The sequence below is a fragment of the Elaeis guineensis genome, chromosome 8 (assembly GCF_000442705.2).
Source record: "Elaeis guineensis isolate ETL-2024a chromosome 8, EG11, whole genome shotgun sequence".
NCBI classification, from domain to species: Eukaryota; Viridiplantae; Streptophyta; class Magnoliopsida; order Arecales; family Arecaceae; genus Elaeis; species Elaeis guineensis.
The window spans coordinates 1317112-1324120 of record NC_026000.2 but is presented as its reverse complement, the minus strand read 5'-3'; positions in this window follow the sequence as shown (position 1 = coordinate 1324120).

The following is a 7009-nucleotide window of genomic DNA, read 5'->3' as shown; positions in this document are numbered from 1 at the left end:
CCTTAGAGGGGGTTGAACATGAGTTTAGAAGAAAACCAGCGCCTGTGGAAGCTAGGTAATTTCTAACAATGGGCAATGAGCACCAGTTGTTGAAATATTTTCTGTGGTTATTAAGAATGTAATTTTTGCCACCCAAATGTCAGGGATAACCACTGTAGTGATGGTTTTATGTTTATTATTATTATTATTTTTAAAAAAATTGAAGTCTTGTAGTTGTCAACTTGCTTTTTATGTCAAAGTTATGCTTAAAAGTTTATTTGCATACAAGGGAGGATGCACGGCATATCCCCTGTACGTAGTCCATTGAGCAGATTAGGTATGTGGAAGTTAGAATCTCTTCAATTACATGCTGAGTTCGTTGACAACAGCAACGATAATAATAGCATTTCAATCATTGCTGGTTAGTTATATTTGGGAAAAAATTTAAAGCTGATTTGTAGTGTGCGCGTATATATTCTTTGTTTTTCTTGTTGGCTGGTGTCTTTCTTCCAACGCTTACGACAGCAAGTTAAATATTTCTGTGAAAACCAGGTCTTCCGTTCTGTTTGAACGGAAGTTTGCGGGGTTGTGACGGAGAACGATGGTCAGACGTACGGATTATGGTCCCATGCGCACTTGGAGCAACTCGCGTGGCACGAGCATGGAGATAACACCTGGCACAGGATATCCAATAAACGCTGGGCAAATTATTAACGGAGCCAAGTAAGAAACTCTACTTTTATGCTGATTTCAGTCAACTGTTTTGCAGCCAAAAACATCTTTGACGCAAGGATGTTTGTCAAGTGCATACTTACTGGTTCGTGATTGAATGGTCTAAATCAACCATCCATGGCTTTGAATGGATGAACGCCTTCTTAGATTCGAAAGCCATTTAATTAGCTATCATTAGTCTAATAGTACATGAGAAAGGTAGAAAGCCTCTCTTTTCTCTGGCTTTCGCCCAGCTTTGTAGCAGGTGGATAGGGAGAGTGGAAAAATACCACTCCCTTGGGTTCTTGCCATTATTAATGGGGGCAATAGCCAAGCCCCAAAGTTGCGTGGACTACTAACTCCCGATTTTACTTTAAAAGTTAGATTAGTATATGTTGCGGTCAATCTCCTCATCGTCTGATCGTCAGGAACAAGCACCTGCAAGAGAAGTCCACACTAACCGGAGATGCCTCCGGCGGGGACCCTCTGACGATCAAGTCAGAGAGGAGACTAGGCAACAGTAGAAAAGAATCAGGGGCTCAGCGGGAGAGAGAGAGCTCAAGGGCTTCGAAAAAATCTCCTCCAACACTGTTGCCTTCTCCCTTTTATAGTAGAGCGCGGCGTGGTCCCGCTATTAATGGCGCAGACAACTGGGGAGTTGTCAAATCACCGGAGGCTGTCAGAGTCGCCGCGGACTGACAAGTCGCCGTGGGCTGTCAAATCACTGGGGCTGACCTATGTCCTTGGCAGGACGATGCCCCCAAGGCGGTCACGTCGCATATCCTTGTCAGGACAGCAGCCCATAGCAGTCGTACGGCGTTTGGGGAGCTGACCGACCATACGTCGGCATTCGGCTGTGGGACGTCGGGTGAAGATCCGGGGACACCGTCGGCTGGTCTGGCGCATTGCGGGAGTCGGACGTTGGCTGTCACCCCCGCCCGACAGTGAGTCGATAATCTGGGCTCCGTCGCTCGACTAGTCGGGAACAGAATGGGTCTGCCCGACCGACATACCTTCGATCGGATAATGTCGGCGGCTACTGTTGGCAGTCGTCAGTCGGTGCGGTCGGTAGAGTCGGGCGTCGGTCGGACAGGCCCGAGGGTGAGTCGGCATAAAAGGGGTCGGTCGGTATATCCCAACAGTTGCCTCCCCACTCCTGAGTCGGATGTCGTGCTGGCCAGTGTTTCCGCATGGGCAACGGCTTCGGACGAAAGGAGTGGATATCCATCACATCATGCTCTGACTCTGACGATCGTACCAATGATCGGTCCGGCGTCAGACGTCCCATTGGTGTCAGACATCCCATTGAGAACAGGAACCGCCATTTCCGTCGTCTCCTCGGGAACGCAAACCGCCGTCGGTTAGTGAATCATGAGATGCGGTTTTTCCGTCACGTGGCAGGGGGCCATTGGGCCAAACCCGTTCAGGCGGATGGAGGCGACGTGGCTTGATCTGGGGCAGGTGCGTCGAATCGTCGAACCGAGGAAAGGCCCAGATGCTGCCATGTGTCAGAATTCGGGAGACCCTCGTTGGGCATGCTCTCATCCCGACCGTCGAGGGGCACTATATATATAGGGTCAACTGTATCCAAAACTCCACTTTTCACAGCCCTGTTGTCGAGACTCTGGTCGAGTGGTCCCCCAGTTTCAAGTTTCAGATAGTTGTGCCTGTCTCTCTCCTCGGGAAGCTTTCTTCGAGATTTTTGTCTCCTTGCATTTTTTGCTTCCTTCGCTTCCTTTGGACTTTCTTTCTTCTTCTTCTTCTTCATCCTCCGACTTCGGTTCTAGCATAATGGCTAGAACCTCTCCATAAGGAAGTCAGTCGGGGAACCCGACCGACGACTCATGGTCGACCCCGGAGGTGGAGGTTTTTTCACTTTCGGGGGCAAGCGTCGATCGGCTCAGAGAGCAATACAGTATCCCGAAGCAGTTCGAGCTCTTCGCCCCTGAGGCTGAGGGTCGGGTTAACAACCCGCCTCCGGGCCAGGTGGCCTTCTATATCGAGGACCTTCGGACAGGTCTTCATTTTTCGATTCCGGAGTTCGTCCGGAACGTCTTGGATTACTACGGGCTCTATTCGGTGCAACTGGCACCGAACTCAGTTCGGCTGGTAATCAGTTTCACCTTGCTGTGTCGGTTTTTGCCGACTTATCCTCGTATTTCCCTCTTTCGGGTATTCTTTGTCCTCCGACCCCACCTGAAGGCCTGAGGGTGGTGGTTCTTCAACCCTCGGAAGGGTCTCTCGTTCATCACTGGTCTTCCATCGTCAATCCACGGATGGAAGAACAAGTTTTTTTTTGCTTCTTCTCCACTTTCTTGGGGGTTTCCTTCCCGCTGGGGGGACCCCTGGACTCAGTTGAATGAGAACAGTTGGGTGGAGGATGGGGATCGAGAGGATTTTCACCGACTGAAGGATATCTCGGTGCCGAAGCAGAGGGAGCTCGTCACCGAGCAAGCTCTGTACGACGCCAGCCTAAGCTCGATTCTTCGTTTAGGTACATCTCGGTCTGTCGTTTTTTATCTTTTTTCTCTGTCTTTGGACTGGTGCTAATCTCATGTTAAAATTGCAGGCATACCGCCGAGGGTGAGGCTGACGGATGCCAACATTCGGCAATATGCGGCGAGGAAGAGGTCGGCGCATGGAGCCGAATCATTGCGGCCTCCCAAGAGGCCTCAGATAGCATCGTCGAGCGACCCTGCGGCGACGGGAGCGTAGCCCGACTCCGAACGTGCGTCAGGCCATGAGCACTGATTGCACTGTCGGTGCCAACGATGCCTCCCGAAGCATCGTCCGAGGAACGGGCGGCCGAGGGAGCAGTCGAAGGTGTGCCGGCTGCACAGCCCACAGAAGAAGTTCGGACTGAAACACGCGAGCCCGAACGACCTGCATCGACGGTCGTCGCGGCCTCGGGAGGGATCCAGTCGAGCTCGAGCCTCCCATCTTTTCCTGACTTCAGGGCCTGGGCGGTCGAACGAGGGAAGGCCCTGATGGCGCCAGGCGATGACAGAAGGTTGGCCGGTCGTGCCGCATCATCCGACGTCCAACTTCCCGAAGGAGCGTCGGCCCTGGCCAACCATGATTTGGCCAGGATGTTATGTCAGGCGACCATCCTCCTGGCCGACCGGGAGATCATGAAGAATCGGCGGGTGTCCGACATGCTTTCTTCCTTCTACCCGACCATGATCCAAGTGAGCTTCTCTCCTTCACTTTTCATTTTCATCGTTGTCTTCTATCAGTTCGGTCTTCTGACGATCGGCCTGTTATTTGCAGCTGATCTACAACATGTCCGAGCTGGAGGTCGGGTATCGAAGGTTCGGTGATCTCCGGGCGGCCTGGAAGAATAGGGCCGAGACCGCCGAGGCCGAGAAGGCGACAATGGTTGAGCAGCTGAAGCAGTCGGTCGATCGTGAGGCCCGGCTCGAGGAGGAGATCTCCCGCCTTACCGATGCCCGGCTGCCTCGGGGGCCGAACTACAGTCGGCTCGCGAGGAAGTCAAATGAAAGTCCCGTATCGCTCGCCGGCTGCGGTGTGAGCGGGATGGTTGCGTCGGTGAGCTCAAAGCCGAGCGCGAGCAACTCCGGGTGAGTCTGGGGAATCTCGTCAAGGTCGAAGAGAATTTGTCCACCGCTCAAGCCGATGCAGACATAGCGAGGGCGGAGGCAGAGTCGGCGAAAGAGGCAATGAGTCGGGCCATGGAGGACTTCCGCAGCTCCGACGAATATCGGGAGGAGCTCTTGGAGAGCGGTTTTGCCTCGTACCAAGTGGGGTACGAGGATGCCCGGGGTGCAGTCCAGGGTCAGTATCCGGAGCTTGACCTCAGCAGCGTCGTTCCCCCAGGGTCGGAGGGCCAAGTCACAGGAGAGGTGGCCGATCCGGCGTCGGGAGATCACACTGTCGTGGAGGAAGCCATTCCGGATCAGGTTACCGAAGGTGAGGCGGCTCCGACCCCCGATGCCACTCCGGCCCGAGCGGCCACGCCGATCGCCCCCAAACTTCTTTCGGTTGAAGAAGTTGACTCCGACGAGTAGTCGGAGCATCTTTTGTTTTCGCTTTTACTTAGTGTACTTGTAATTGGGCTTCGGCCCAATTTTGTAAATTCAGTTTATACTTGAATGAAATTGAAAACTTTTCAACTTTTTCTTTTTCTTTATGTATCTGACGGTGATCAGATTGCGGTGATCGACTACCCGCAAAAGGTGATGTGTTCTGAATACAGTACTGTAAAACATTTACTGATTCAAATTTGAATTTCAAATTTAAATGCATGCTGTTGTATCATATTTAGATCCTAGTGTAGGGTTAATTAGTATTAATTAATGAGATTAATTAATAATTCCGCGATAAAATAGTAATTTTGAAAAAGTTTTAAAATTACCATTTTGCCCCTGCACTAAATTTTTGCTTCAAATGGTATCAGAGCCCATTGATATGAAACCCTGATCAAAGAGTTCAAATTTCAAATTCAAAATTTGAAATTCAAAATTTTGACCCCGGTACCCAAAATGTGTAGAACTCATGATTAGAGAATCCTAATTCTCAATCATAGAGTCCCAGATAGATAAGACTCATAATCAGCCATCAGATCAGAAAGGAACCTCTAATGTGTGTGACCCCGCAGGTTCGAACCTAAGCCGGTAGCACAGGAACCAATTTCTGTACTAATCGAAGTGACCATCTAGCAATGGTACCTGACGATCGGATAGGTCGAATAATCGCAATCGCAACATTTAGAACCTACATGAATATGGTTACCGTATAATTCATCCATTTTGACCCCTGTGTTTAGGACGACTCAGGGTTAAACTGTCAACCCTGATGATATCATCCGAATCGTGCTCAACTCAATTAGTCCTGTGACTCCTCACTAGGATTACCCTGGCCAAGGTTTTGCTAAATTGAAACACGACTGTACACAGCTCCTAAACTGGAGTGGTCAATCCCATCTTGACACACGCACCGACAAGTCAAGTACTTGACTACACCCAGCAGCCTTCCGTCACTGAATTAGAAATTCAGGTAGTCCAGTGCCTAAGTGCAGTGAGTTGCTTGCAAGTCACCGTGGCGGTCTCAGGTCGGAGGGACATTTATACCCATATCCCATCGGAGCAAATCTTGACAGCAGAAATAGCTCCAGAGTTGGTCACGTTCAGTGCAGATGTACCATTACATCTCACCTGTATGCCATACCAGTGTCTCCACACTTTTTGGTTATGAGGACAACCAACCCATATGGCACACAACGACCTATGCTCGATAAACGTTATCGTCCTTGGTAACAACGTATCATTTGGTCGCGAACATGTTTAAGGACTAAGCGACAAATCCTCCTTTGTCGAGTCTAAATAGTCCTAAGGACTTCACCACAACACAGGAGTTCATTAGAAGATGAAACATTTGTGATGAAAAAAAAATATCAAAATAATTTTTATTTATTTATAATTCATGTACTAATACAAAAAGGAGCACAACCGTCAACAGACTGACGATTGGCTTTGGGACACTATTCCCAACAATCTCCCACTTGGCCTAAAGCCTATCGGTGCAGTATCTAATACCCATCTTCGACTTGTAGTCGTTGAACTCCTTCACCGCAATGGCTTTAGTGAATGGGTTGGCCAGGTTCTCCTTCCTGTCGATCTTCTGAAGATCGACGTCACCTCGATCCACGATCTCCCGGATGAGATGGTAGCGGCGCAGAATATGCTTTGTCCGCTGGTGTGCCTTTGGTTCCTTCGCCTGAGCAATGGCTCCAGAGCTGTCGCAGTAGAGCAGAACTGGACCAACAAGGGAGGGTGCTACTCCGAGCTCGATGATGAATTTTCTCAGCCACACCGCTTCTTTGGCAGCATCTGATGCAGCAATATACTCCGCCTCGCATACTGAATCAGCCACAGTGTGCTGCTTGGAACTCTTCCAGCAGACAGCCCCACCATAAAGGGTAAAAATAAATCCTGACACACTCTTGCTATCATCGCGATCAGAATGGAAACTAGAGTCTGTAAACCCTATAAGTCTCAAGTCCGATTCACCATATATAAGCCACTGGTCCTTAGTATTTCTCAAATACTTCAGGATAGTTTTAACAACCTTCCAGTGATTCTCTCCTGGATCAGATTGGTATCTACTCACTACCCCTAGTGAGTATGCCACATTTGGTCGTGTACATGTCATGGCGTACATGATAGATCCCACTGCCGAAGCATATGGAATCCTACCCATACGCTCTCTCTCTTGAGGTGTTGTCGGACAATCCCTCTTCGAGAGAGAAATTCCATGGCCTATCGGTAGATAGCCTTTCTTGAAATTTTCCATGCTGAAC